The sequence below is a fragment of the Vicugna pacos genome, chromosome 14 (genome assembly GCF_048564905.1).
Source record: "Vicugna pacos chromosome 14, VicPac4, whole genome shotgun sequence".
Lineage (NCBI taxonomy): Eukaryota > Metazoa > Chordata > Mammalia > Artiodactyla > Camelidae > Vicugna > Vicugna pacos.
The window spans coordinates 35,187,902-35,201,691 of record NC_133000.1 but is presented as its reverse complement, the minus strand read 5'-3'; positions in this window follow the sequence as shown (position 1 = coordinate 35,201,691).

Below are 13,790 nucleotides of genomic sequence, written 5' to 3'. Positions count from 1 at the left end.
ACAAAAATCCTTTCCTCTCTCCTAAGCTTAAAAAAAAAAACAAACTACTTCAAGGCAGTGGTGAGCTGAAAGGGCTCAGATACAAAACGTGCACATCATCAGCCTTCTAGTAGATAAAAGTGCGCCATGCATAATAGAAAAGATAACGTTTCCTATGGAAATCTATTTTGAGATTCAACAATTTAAAGGCAACTGAGAGCTCAAAACCAAGTTCAACCAAAGAGGAACAGAGCCCAAGCAAATGTACAGAAATGGACAAAGTCATTGGAGAAGGAGGGGATCTGTGTTCTACCGATACTCCAGATCAGCAAATTCATCCTGAATTCAAGCCAGTGATGTGACATGATGTCACTCAAGGAATCAGGCAGAAACCATCAGCCAGAAGAAATAGGAACAATATCAAAGGCAGGTGTGAGATGTGGAAGGGGTGACCCTGTGAACCTTGCTGCAATGAGGCAGGATGTGCTTGCGGGCTTTCTGCACAGGCTGGCTGGCTCACATGACTCTATTTAGAAGGATATCAGCCAACAGCTGTGCCACACGGGCTACAGCCTGAGCTGAGTCACATCTAGTAACGGTTCTGAGTTCATCCTTAGACGACATGACCAGAAGGATCTGAAAATCAATGGAGGAGACGTATCTGAATGAGTATTCCATTTCATTCCTTGGCAGTAAATCTTCAGCTTTGTGCAACATAAATATTGACAAAGATACACACAGGCACCCTATTTGAAAGCCTGACTGCATAATTGCATCTAATGGAGAAAAGCGGGCTCCGTTTCGGTATGCTAGGACATTGTTTGGCTCGGTAACCAATGCTTCTGAGACCCAAAGCATACTCTAGTATAACCGACAGCACAGAAATCTCCATTGATGACTTACTCAGTTCAGGGTATTCATAAAATAACCCCAGTTTGCCCATGGGATACAGATGGTTTTCCCGTTCCCATCGTGGGTTGGTCTGTTCTGCTCCCAAAACTGTGGCATCATTAGATTCATGATCCAGCTGTCAAACAGATCAAATTATAAGGCAGGATATTATCAGACCAAGGTCATAAAGGTATTACTGATATCTCAAGCTGAACACATCATCTTCCCAAGAATTTAATTTCTTGTTTTCAGGATAAATTTCTTTTTATTGCTGCCTCCCTACCCTCAAATATTGTGAAACTAGTCCTGACTACGTGCCTTGGGTTTACCAAAAGTGTAACGACTACTACTACTTTATCTCCTACCTCCTTTTCAGGTATGCATTTTAGCTTTTAGAAGATGCCTTCCCTCATTTGTCTTTTTTACCCCCACTTCTCTCCTATTATCCACCATGGCCTTTCCAGTCTGAAAGTCGTCAGAGAAAATAAGTAAAAGAAAGAAATACAGGTTCTGTGAGCTGGTGATAAGTGCTGTGGAGGAAAATAAAGGAGAGCGAAGAATGTGTGCTAGGGAGGAGTAGGGATGGGGCAGTGACCTTTGAATAAGGCAAAGACTGAAGCAAAGGGGGGCAGAGGAGGGGCAGAGGAAACAGTGATCACAGGCCTGGAGGTCCCTCACGCTGGACAGACAGCATGGAGACTGGTGTGGGCCACAGTGAATAGGAAATAAGTGGTGGTTATGGGGGTGGAGCCTTAGAGGCTGCCGTGAGGATGTGGGCATTTTTCCCTTTGAAGGAATTGCAGAGCCATGGAGGGTCACCGAGCAAAAATGTGATACTCTAATGTTGGATAGAACAGGTCCAAGACCCTAATATAAGCTGAACAAATCAAGGGACAAAGAAGTGACATGCCACCTCAAATTCAGTGCAGAGCTTGAAAGAAACACAGCCTCGACTCCCAGCCCAATGCTCTGTCCCCTTCTGGATGCTGTCCCACAGAGCTGTCTCTAAAGTTATGTTTTTTCCTCACTCAGAGGCTTGTGGGCCAACTGAATGCTTCCCCCTTTTCAAATGGCAATTTATCCTGAAAGGAAATCAGAGTTGGCAGTGAAACAAGGCATGGACCTGTAGCCTACAGAGCTGTTGTCCCTGAAAGCAACAGCTGGCGCGTGGTTTACTCGTGGAGTTCAGCAGAAGAGACAGAGCAACAACAGACAACTTAGCATCTGGCTGAGTTTCGGCTGACTGCACTGCACGTTTGGACGGATTTCAAATTTGGACAGTGAGGCGGCTTCACACGAAAGGCAGGTGTATACATCATACATGCCCACACGTCTGTATGCATACACACGTAGACACACACAGAGCATATGATGTGACTTGTAAAGAGCTGCCTCTGCTTGGTTTCCCACGGCCTCTAATTTCAGCATTAACCTTTCACTGGCCATGCTCCCAGGTTTGCTACGAGATTTCTTTGCAATGGAACATGCCCTTCGCTTCACAAACGTTCCCCACTTCTTTCAATGACATTAGGGGAAGAGCAGGGAGCCCTGGGAAATGCTGGGGATATGGACTCGAGATACCCCTGAATCTGAATCCACACTTCATGGCTTATTTGTTATTTAACTTTATTTACATTCAAAATGCAATTGTTGCAGATCTCAGAAGATGATTTACACTCACTGCTATGGCAGAATGTTGAGGTTAGTAGACTCACCACTGGATCCTCTTATTCAACACGTTCTTCCAATATTTCAGATATTACTGTATCACAAATGCCCATTTCTATATTTTGATATCTGCTTTTCAGTATAATTATCTTTCTTCTTTATTCTCTATATATTATGATTTTAAAACATTTTTCTGAGAAGTGTTCCACAGGCACTTTACATATGATACTTGGATAAAGAGATCCTGGAGATCAAAACCACATTTAAATCCTTAGATAAACTCAGCTGTGTCATATACATGGCTAGGTTTAGTCTGCTTACTTTGTTACTTCGTTTAGTAATTTTTGTTTCAAACAACAAGATCCCTCTGTATAGCACAGGGAACTACACTCAATAACTTTTAATAGCCATTAGTGGAAAAGTATATGACAAGGAATATATATATATATATATGAGCCACTATGCTGTACATAAAGAATTAACACAATATTGTAAACCAACTATACTTTCAACAAAAAAAGTTGAAATAAAATTGAGAGATGAAACTTCCACTGCCCAGACTGCTGTCACGATGAAACGATTCAAAGCAGGCCAGGTATTAGCAACCCCCCTGACACAGCTAGACCCCATGTGGGATCTTCCTTTTGAGCAGCACTGGCTATCTGGCTGTGGTCACCTGTAAATAGGGTTGAAGTCACTTAGACCCTTGGCTTGGGATCACCGTGGCCACAGGGGTGGGGGTCACTGCAGCACCTACAAGAATGACGGGGCCAGCCTGCTGCTGAAGCCGCTCCCCAGGCCGCAGCCCGGAGCGCTGCAGGCAGGTCTGAGGTCCGGCCGGGGGCGTGCAACTCCACAGACCCTCGGAGCCCTGCGGTGCGGATGGCGCTGGGAACGCACTCGTCCATCACCCTCCCTGGCACCCAGACTCGGGATTCTCCTGGGGGAATTTTTCTCTGCCTCATACTTCCTGTCTCAGCCACTTGTGGAATCCGGTCCATGCCCCAGGGAAGAAGGGCTTTTACCCTCCGTGACCCAAATCCATCACGGTTTGGATCCATGATGAAACTTCCATGTTAACTCACCTGTCGCTTCCTTCTTGTGCTGAATTGCCCTCCCACGTCGGTGGCATTAGGTAATATTAGAAGTCCCAACTTGCTTGTCCTTAGTTAAGACTCTGAGTCTCTTGCTCAGTGTTCCTGAGTGGAACCACTCATCTGTGGCAGAAAAGCTTGGGCTGTCCTCTACCCATCATTGTCCACGGTCTTTTGGGTTTTCTGTTGGTTTAAGGTTCTCGTGCAGGGATATCAATTTGCACATGAGAAGCAACTGTAGACATTTTAAAAAATACAGACACTGGATCCTCCCCCCTCTCCAGCCAAGGCTGGAAGCTTTCTCCCTCTAGCAGGGGTTACACAATCATTTGCTTGGGAATTGACCACACATATTGGCATAATCATAGTAAATTGCCCTTTACTCTGTGCTTGCCACGTGGCATTTTCTACTTCATGTTGTCTTTGTACCTTCATTATCACATTTAATCACTGCATTATTGATTATCACCTTTTCTGTTGAGGACACTACTACTTGCTAATCTTGAATACAAGTATCTTTGATTCTCTTAATCTATTTCATTCCTGAGTTTCCTGTTCCTGAATTTAAAGAGTGAATTATGGACACATGTAATTAAGATTCTCTTATTATATGTATGTGACTCATCCTCTAACCAAATCATATCTGGAGAAGAGAGATTTTCTCTTTTAAACATTTGTTTTTCTTATTATATAGTAGTGCATACACACAGTGGAAAATGTAGAAAACATATAAAGTAAGAAAATTACAGCCATACATTATCTAAACACCAAAGGACAATGCTATGTCATTTGGGGCATTTAACTATTTTTCTTAATATTTTATCATAAAATTTCCCTAGGAAAGTTGCTTAACCCTGGAATTGTACTAGCCTTTTGTCCAGTACAGAATAACATTCCCAGAAATGACCCCAACATCAAAATAGTATGTGAGGCTGGGAAGGCCACAGGGCTCTCAGCTTATACTCTGAGTCCTACAAAGAATGCTGTTAATTCACTGATTTTACGCATTCGATGCCTGTGAGTCACTCACTCACTCAGCTGGCTCGGACTGAGACCTACTTTATACCAGTGCCAATCCAAGTGCTGGGGAGACCCCAGAGGGAGCCTGGATCATGGCATCTCTTTCCTTCATTTGCTCCCAGAATCCTACTCAAGAACCCCACATGGGATTGGGGGGGTGGAGGCAGGTGAGATATGGTGAAATTCATTTCATTATGTTCCTTTAGACATATTTAAATAGCATGAAAATAGTAGCTAATTTTGATAAGTTTTCTTTTCCCTTCCTATGTATTTTTGAGGATGGGTATAGTTTTGGTGCAGCAAGAGTAATTGATAGATCTTTGGTATGTTAGGATTTTATATGAAAAATTAAGAAGGAAACTGCACTTATACAAAGAGAAGAGGCAGTGAGGAAAAAACAAGCCACCCTTGAACTTGGCTACAATTCAGAATTCCTGGTTTTCAAAAAAGGGAAACAAAATTCAAAATAAATTCCCTAAATATTTTAGCCCATAGTAGAAATACATGGAGGCAAAGTTCAGCTCACTGGAACCTAGAACAATGTGCTTACTTAAGCGAAGGTATAAACAGACCACAGATACTATAATCCATCCTTTACTTTAAACTAGTTCATGTGAGCAAGTTTCATTTCACATGAATTGCTCAGTACCAGTTTAGGAAATATATCCTCCTTGATTGGTAAAAATAGCTCACAGATAACCAGATTCAACAAAATTTATTGTTAAATAATTTACTTATTTCCTTCAGGAAATGCTTTTGAGTAATCTGAGTTAAGTATTTCCTCTACCTGCTGTATTTCTTTTCACAGAGAAAAGTAGTATTATTTGCACATGACCTACTTTTACTTCTCTGGAAATATCTGACTGTGAGCTCAGGGTACGGATTGTCTACTGCACAGTAGGGAAAAAGAAGATTCATTTCACAGCGAAGATCAGAATCTTTTTTTGAGGGGCGTGGTGAGCTGGGGGACAAGGGAAATGTCTTTGTTTTGAGACAGACCCCAGTAATCCATACTGAAGCTGAAAGATGAAGCCATTATGAAGAAATGTGGAATGACACACTGACACGCAAAAGTGTTCACTCTGCAAAAACAGAAAGAAAGAAAGAAAGAAAGAAAGAAAGAAAGAAAGAAAGAAAGAAAGAAAGAAAGAAAGAAAGAAAGAAAGAAAGAAAGAAAGAAAGAAAGAAAGAAAAAATAATTTAACTGCCCTATAAAGAGAATGGACAGAAACTTGGTAATAAGCGAGAGAGAAGGAAGGTTAGTGAAGGGAGGAGAAACAATGAAAGGGAACTTGGATGCGGTGGGCAGAAGAGCAGGTTTCTGGAGCCTACAATGAAGGATGATAAGAAAAAATTAAAGTTTAAAAAAGTTACAAAGTTTAAAATAGCTTAAAAATTAAAAAGCAAAGTTAAAAAAATAAATATTTTTATAGTGGCATGGAAGATTTTAAAATGATGGAGGTTTTTTATTTCAAAATTCAAGTTGTTTGAGTTTCTCCCCCATTCTCCAAACAACAGTAAGACCTGCTTGTGTAAGTGGTTTTGGGGGACACCACAGAGAGGGGCGAGCTCTGCAGTTAGGTTGGCCAGGAGCAGAATGCTGGTGTGGAAGGCAAGACAGAAGAGAGTTCAACAGTTTCATGAAAACAGAAACTCAAAGCCAGAAATTATCTTAAAATGGTTAGTGTGGTAGGCAGAAAAATGTTCCCCCCCAATATGTCTATGTCCTTATCCCCAGAACATAGGAAGAGGTCAGATTCCCTGGCAAAGGGGGCCTATGTTTGCAGATGTGGTTAAGGTTGCTAACCAGTCGACTCTAAGAGAGACCAGCTGGATTATAGATTTGGGCCCAGTGTAATCACCAGGGTCGTTAAAGGAGGAAGAAAGAGGCAGAAGAGGGGAGAGAGGAGAGGAAATCTGAACACAGTTTCAGAGTCAGAGGCACTCAACCATGCTGACCTTGAGAATGAGAAAAGTGGTCACAGGCCAAGAGACGCAGGTGGTCTCTGGAATCCAGAAAAGTCAGATACAGGTTCCCCTGAGGCCTTCAGAAAGAGCCGTGCCAACACTTTGACTTCAGCAGGCTTCTGCGTTCAAGAAAACTACAAGTTTAAATTTGTGTTGTTTAGTAGAGACTTTTTCTTTTCTCTTCCTACTACCATGACGTTTGGGGATACTTGTTACAACAGCAACAGAAAGTGACTAGAGTAAGCTCCTTGAAATGTTCAGAAATTGCAGATAACACTGGACTGTCCACTTTGCTGTGAGATTGGGCTTATGTGAAAATCAAAAGGACAGTGTGACCTTTGCTAACTTCTGCTTTTCTCATTTTTAGGAAGAGAACAGTAAGTCAAAACCTCTGTTGTTATTATTTTAGACAAGTGTCTCTTAAAACTTTATGTAACCCTGTGCCTTAGGACCCTAAGAGAGTCTCTTCTTAGAAGAACATGGATTCAGAGAGATAGTGTCTTACATCTGAGTCCCACAGTGGTCTCTTATTGGCAATGAGAGCTTGGGCATATCAGTTACCCTCTTTAAGCCACAGGATCTTCATTTGCAAAAGGAAGATAAGAATAAGGATTGTTTGGGTGATTAACTTGTACACACACACACACACACACACACACACACACACATATATGTACAACATTTAATACAGTGAATAGCACATACTAGGCACTCAACAAATTCCTGTTATGGATTTTTAAATGCATATATAAAAGGAGGAGAAATTTGCAGGAAATTGTGGGAAAACTAAGTTCATGGCCCCAAAAAGGGCCATCTCTCAATGGGCTCTGATCAGTCAGTCCCCAGTGGTGGGCTAGTAAGCAGAGACTATAGCACTTGAGGATTTATGTTAAACATAAAAAGGAAGGTATTTAAACATAATTATTAAACATCAGGTACGTTTATACTGTTGGCTGGATCATCTTATCTGGAGAGCTTTAATAAGCAGAGAGTCTCCACTGTTCTAGAGATGGGCACGCAGGAAAATGATGTGGGTGGGTGGGCCATTCTCACCCACCCAAGATCACATGACTGAGTACTCACGGAATTAACACCTCTTGTATGTTATTACAGATGGGCTGTCCTCCCATGATTATTGTCAGCTGTGTCATCAGTTCAAGGAGACAACCACTTGGGTCACACTGGAATATTAGAAAGAAAATCTCATTTAAATTTTAGATAGCTCTAACATGAAATAAAGTCATTATTTTATGCCTAAAAAAATCTAAGGAGCAGAGAGTAAAGACACTCTCCATTGGGCAACTAAGAGAAAACCTGAAACAGGTTAGACTGTCAGAACACAAAGCTGTATTCACACCTCTTCATTTCTGTATTTTTACAGCCAATACACCAGATCTCATGGATAAGTCACAAATCTGCCCTTAAAGAATGTGATGTAGAAACACGAGGAGTAGTAGTTGACAAAATGGAACAAGAACACCTTCATGGCTGGGTTGTTCTCATAGTCAGTCTGGTCCTTGGGAGCTCTCCAGCTAGAATAAAGAAAAGGTAAGTCTGTAAAACTGTGAACGGCTTTGAGACCCTAATCAAAGCCACGGACACATGAGTTAACACATTTAATATATATATATATATATATATATATATATATATATATACACACACACACACACACACAATTCACACTGTTTTCATACCAGCTGTTTTGAATTTCTTCACATATCCACTATGTTAATTCCAACTGTACACACTGTTGTAAGAGTTTCTCCCACTAAGAAAGTGATATCCCACAAGGCAAAAAAAAAAGTCACCTGTTCCTTAAAATTTATAAGCACAACAGTATCCAATGGGCAAGAACTGTCCTCTGTCAGGTGTAATTTGAAAGAAAGCTACTTCTAAACATCCTGCTAGATAATATTCTCTTGTCTCCCTGAAAGGCAGTAAGGTAGGACTATTGAAGAAGACAAACAAAACACGGGGCAACTTGCTAGAAGCATTTGGGGAACATAAAACGGGTCATCCTCCTAGTTCAGAATTTGAATTGGTCTTAGTGTTTTCAGAAGATGACCACTGAGCAGACCACTGGGAGGATCACCCAGCCACATGCAATGTGTGGGAAGCACTTAACTTAGGCCGCTAAGCCGCTGGGTGGGATACAAGCCAGAGAGAAGAAACATTTATTATAGAAGCCGCAGCTGATGAGAATGGAGCTACACTAACAGGAACAGCATGGGGGGAAGACACATAACAGTGTGATTACTTGTCCTCTCCGTAACGCGCAAGCAAATCTGCCACTGGAACCACGACCCTCTTCCACTTATTTGCAATACAGAGACTATTTACTTTCAACAACAGGGTACATTATCTAATGTAATTGAAATTATTATTAAGCACTGACATATTTACACAGAGCTTGGACATTCTAAAGCTTCCTTTGTCCCTTTTACTAATGCAAAAATGGAGCTAATTCACTTCTCATATAGGCTAGAGAAAATAGGTTTGCAGTTGAAGTTAACTAAAGACTGTAATGTACTGCAATTGAAGTGCCTAAAAGATAGTCTCTGTTTTGACCTGGTTCTAAAACTGGTGTAGAAATTATCTCAGCTGCAGGAGGAGCTTACCAGAGTCAGTCATCATGATTGCCACTTTCTCATATATGGCGTTCAGGGTCACCATGATGATAAAACTGATAAGGGAAGCAGTGATGGGCGTGGCCCACCTGCACAGTCAGTTACTTTTGGATTGGGTCTGTTCCATTCAGGTTCTTGGGAAGTTTTGCAGGAAATACAATGAACACTGAAAGTCCGTAGACAATGATCCCAATAACTGAAACAATGGTTAACAGGACCTGGCAACCCAAAAACCCAGCAGCATGAGACTCACTAATGATCGTATTTTTACACAGAAAACTTGCCCCCAACCCAGCTTAAACAGAAAACATGCATGTGTTGTAAACTTCACATAAACGTGAGAAGTGATATAAATCGCACGTAAATGCCATAAGAGACGTGAATATCAGTCATGTTAAATTTTAGGGGAGGAGGAATGAAAGATGTCAAAAAGAATGAGTGCATCCACTAATGTAACACGCTGGCAGCAGGAGCAGCTGTGTGCAGGGCATAGGGAATATATGGGAACTCCACTTTCTGTGAATTTTTCTGTAAACCTAAAACTGCACTAAAGAAGGAAGCCTGTTAACTATATTTTAATGGGTGAAAATGGGGTAACTGGTGGCATGATCTTTTGGAGGGAAGTCTGTGATAGCAGAACCAATGAAAGTATCCCTTCTACATCTGTAGAATTACTTAGGTTATGAACTAGTTGTAACCCATGAAGGGGATATGCTTCCTTTCAAGGGAGAACCTATCACTGATTCAGGGGTCAGCAGGTGCTAGCTGTCGTCTTCATTCTGAATAGGACCAGTGAAGCTGTGGACATGCCCTGAGGGAAACAGTGGAAGTGACAGCAGGTCTCTGATGATGAAAGCTTCACATGCTTTTCATACTCCTTGAGATCTTAAAATGGCAGGTATTCCTACTCCCTGCATTTGCACAAGATTCATGTCCCTAATCCACTGTAGTTTTGACTGTGTGGACCCAAGGGCAGCGGGGGTGTCTGAAGCATAATTTGCACGTGGCTAATAGGGTTTCAGTTCCTCACTAGGCAGGTTTTTTTTCTGGCCACTTAAGAATGAACATTAAAGATCCCATTTTTAAACAGTTTTCCTTCCATCTACCTTCTTGGTCATAGTCCAGAAGCATGTACTCAGTGTCCCTGGCTGCTCCTGATGGGTGCCCCAGAGAGAAAGCTACAAAGAATGTGAATTTCAGGACTAAGTGAACCACATCATGTTATTTACAGTAATAGCAGGTGGCTGGCTTGCACCTGCATGGGAAAGCAGAGGGAGTGTTTACAAGTCCCTCCTGGAGCCACACTCCTGCATCTGGATCCCAGCTCTGATGCTAGCTGTGGGGCCTTGTGCAAATTTCTTAACCTCTAGGGGCTCCAATCTCCTCACCCATATAATGGGGGGATAATAATAGCAATTTATAGGACTATTGTGATGAGTCGATTATTTACTAATTGTGAAAACAATTGGAACATTAACCGCAGGCATGTGAAAAACTCTACCTAAGTATAAGCTATGAATATGGTGACCAAAGTCTTAAAAAGGTGTTTTTTCTTAGTTTTTAAGCCATCAGTTTGTAGAGAAAGCATTTTATTTTCTCCTCTACTCTCTTTCATCATCCTTTTCTTCACAGTTAAGTCTTCATGCTTGTGAAAGGAATAACTTTTTGGTGTGTGTGTGATTAAATGTGAAAATTAGTTAAGGCTGAGAAAAATGTATTATAGAAGGTATATTAAGCCTTCCTCTCTTGTACAGCTCATATAGGCCATTTAAATAGTATGCATTTTTTAAAAGTCTGCATAGTAATTTTTTAATTATGTATTAAGTAAACATAATAGTTAAGAATGCTTAAATACTTACTATTGCTTCAGCACACATCTATTTTTCAAAATCCTCACAATCACCCTGTGGGGAAGGTAATATTATATCTCTTTTACAGATGTGGAAATAGAGCCACGTGGAGATGTTGCAATTTGCCACAAATGAAGCAACTATTAAGTGAAAGTACTGAAATACTCAAAGAGCCCAAAGACACACTAACTGTATAGCACTGTCTCCTACATGGTCTGTAAAATCAATTCTAATTCATTTCAGAACTTTTACAAACTTGACACATTTCCATTTTTCTTCCAAGCACTTAATGGGTTCACTATTTCTTAAGAAACAGGAAAGCTTTCCGTTCTCCTTCCTCAAGTTTCTTATTTATCATCTTTTCTGATCATAAATTTAACATTTGCTCATTAAAGAAAATTTGAAAGTACTCAGTAGTGGACAGAACTGCTGTCCTGGATCTGTCCCCAGTCTTAGAAGAGGACGCAGAACTTGCTTTAGGATAAATAACCTCCCTTTTGTTTTTAGTCCTGTGATTTAACCTCAATTGACCCACTCTTTCTGAAGCACCAGAAGTAGATCTCAGTTGGTTTAAGACAAATAATACCCCTCATTGTATTGGCCTCGCACATGATTGGAGAATTGGCAAATAACCCAGGAAGAGCCACTATTATGCGAGGAGATACATGCTGGTGCCCATGTGAATCATAAGCTTCCTCTATCAAGAGAGGAAGCTGCCAAAAGAGACCTGTCTTGGTTTGGATGGATGATCTGGGATGCTGCGTGCCTAGAAGCATCATGCTGAGACATCTTTGGACACAGAATGAAGACAGGACAAAAGCAGCCCTTGACATCATCTGGGCTAGAGTATCTCTCCTTGACTGAAGCCAGACCTCAGACCTGAGGTTTTCATTTACAGGAACCAATAAATCCCATGGATCCCCATTTTTTGGTTGTTGTTTAAACACATTGGAGATTGATTTTGTCACCTACAATCAAAAGACTCCAACTCTGAAAATGAATAAAAAATAAAATAAGAATAATGCTTCAACCTATAGACATAATTCCTTCAGAATGGTGCATTGTTTGTATATTACAAATCATTTTTTATATTAATTTAATTCTCCAATCTATCATAAGCATAACACTTTGACATGTCATAAAATATTTTCATGGACACACTTTTTCATGACTGCATACTATTCTACTTTGTGAAGCGTTGGAAGAATATTTTGGCTGAGATTTTATATATATATATACACATATAAAAGTATGTCTGTGACTTGCATCCATACTGACTTTTCCCTGCCATTTTGAAATAATTCCTGATTAAAAGTTTTTCAAAGCTGAATTAGTGGATTAAAACATATGAGTATATTTGACTCTTGATATCAACTGCCAGACTGCTTTCTAAGAAGGCTTGAGGAGTACACCAGAAATTAACACAGCATTGTAAATCAACCATACTTCACAAAAATTATCCGGGAACCTAGGCATGGGATTGGTGATCACTGGCAATTCATCCTCATAAACAGAGCTGTGTCACTTGAGAGGTGGAAAACTATTTCATTTTGATGTGCACTGAGTGAATTACCATTGAAGTGTGACATCTATTTTTTCTTTTGTGAATGTGTGTTCATCTTCTCTGCCTTCTACGCTTCTGAGATATTTTGATGTTACCTTTGAAGTGATCTGAACTCTCTATGTATTGAAGGAATTAGCCCCTTGTCGGATTTGTAAGCAAATAACATTCTCTGGTGTTTTGTTTAAAATTAGGATGTTCTGATGCATGGAAATCTTTGTATAATTTCCTCTGATACTTACTGTCCATCTAGAGGTTGTATACTCATCCATATTTATTTGTAGTTTTTTTCTAATTGTGTTACTTTTTAAATGTTTCTGGAATTTATCACAATATATGGTTCACTGTATGATTTCAATCTTTTCGTTTCCCCCAAGTAGCTAACAAGTGTTCCATTCACTGAATAACCTTTATTTATCTCCCTGATTTGTAATGCCTTCCATCTCTTATATTCAATTATTATTGATATCAGAGCCCATATCTGGACTTCCTGCCTTATTTTATAATCTGGCTATTCTTGAACTAGTAAAACTCTCATTATCTTATTAATTTTTATATTACTAATATGATTTTATTCACAATAAACCCAAATCAATTTTATAACTTCTGATATTTTGGAGATATGATCTTTTAATCTAGAATCATGTGATTAAAGCACCTTTTATATCTTTCAGTAGTTTTTACTTTTATTTTTTGATAGTTCCTACTATCCTTTTGTTAGGCTATTCTTAGACATTTTACCTAGGTTGTTACACTTGGAAAATTTTAGAAATTTAATGCCTCCATCTGGTCTCTTAATCAGACCCTGGAGAATCCTAAACCACTGATCTGATTTGAACAAATGAGGTGAAAAGAATTGGGGGAAGCACTGTGAGCAGAAGAGACTGTGGAACCTCCAGAGCGGCGCCCTGCATTGGCTCAGATGTTCTCTGGAAAAAGTTTCCTCTATGAGACTACATAGTTCCCAGCTTGACTTTCAGTTTTCTCAGCATTTCACATTAGATTTTAAAAGTCTGTGGCAGGTTCTTACCCAGAAAAAGAGCACTTGCACAAAGGGTTATATGTATACACTTTCCCCAGGTGGTAAAGGGAACACGCTCTTCTTCCTAATTAAAAAAACAAGTTTAGT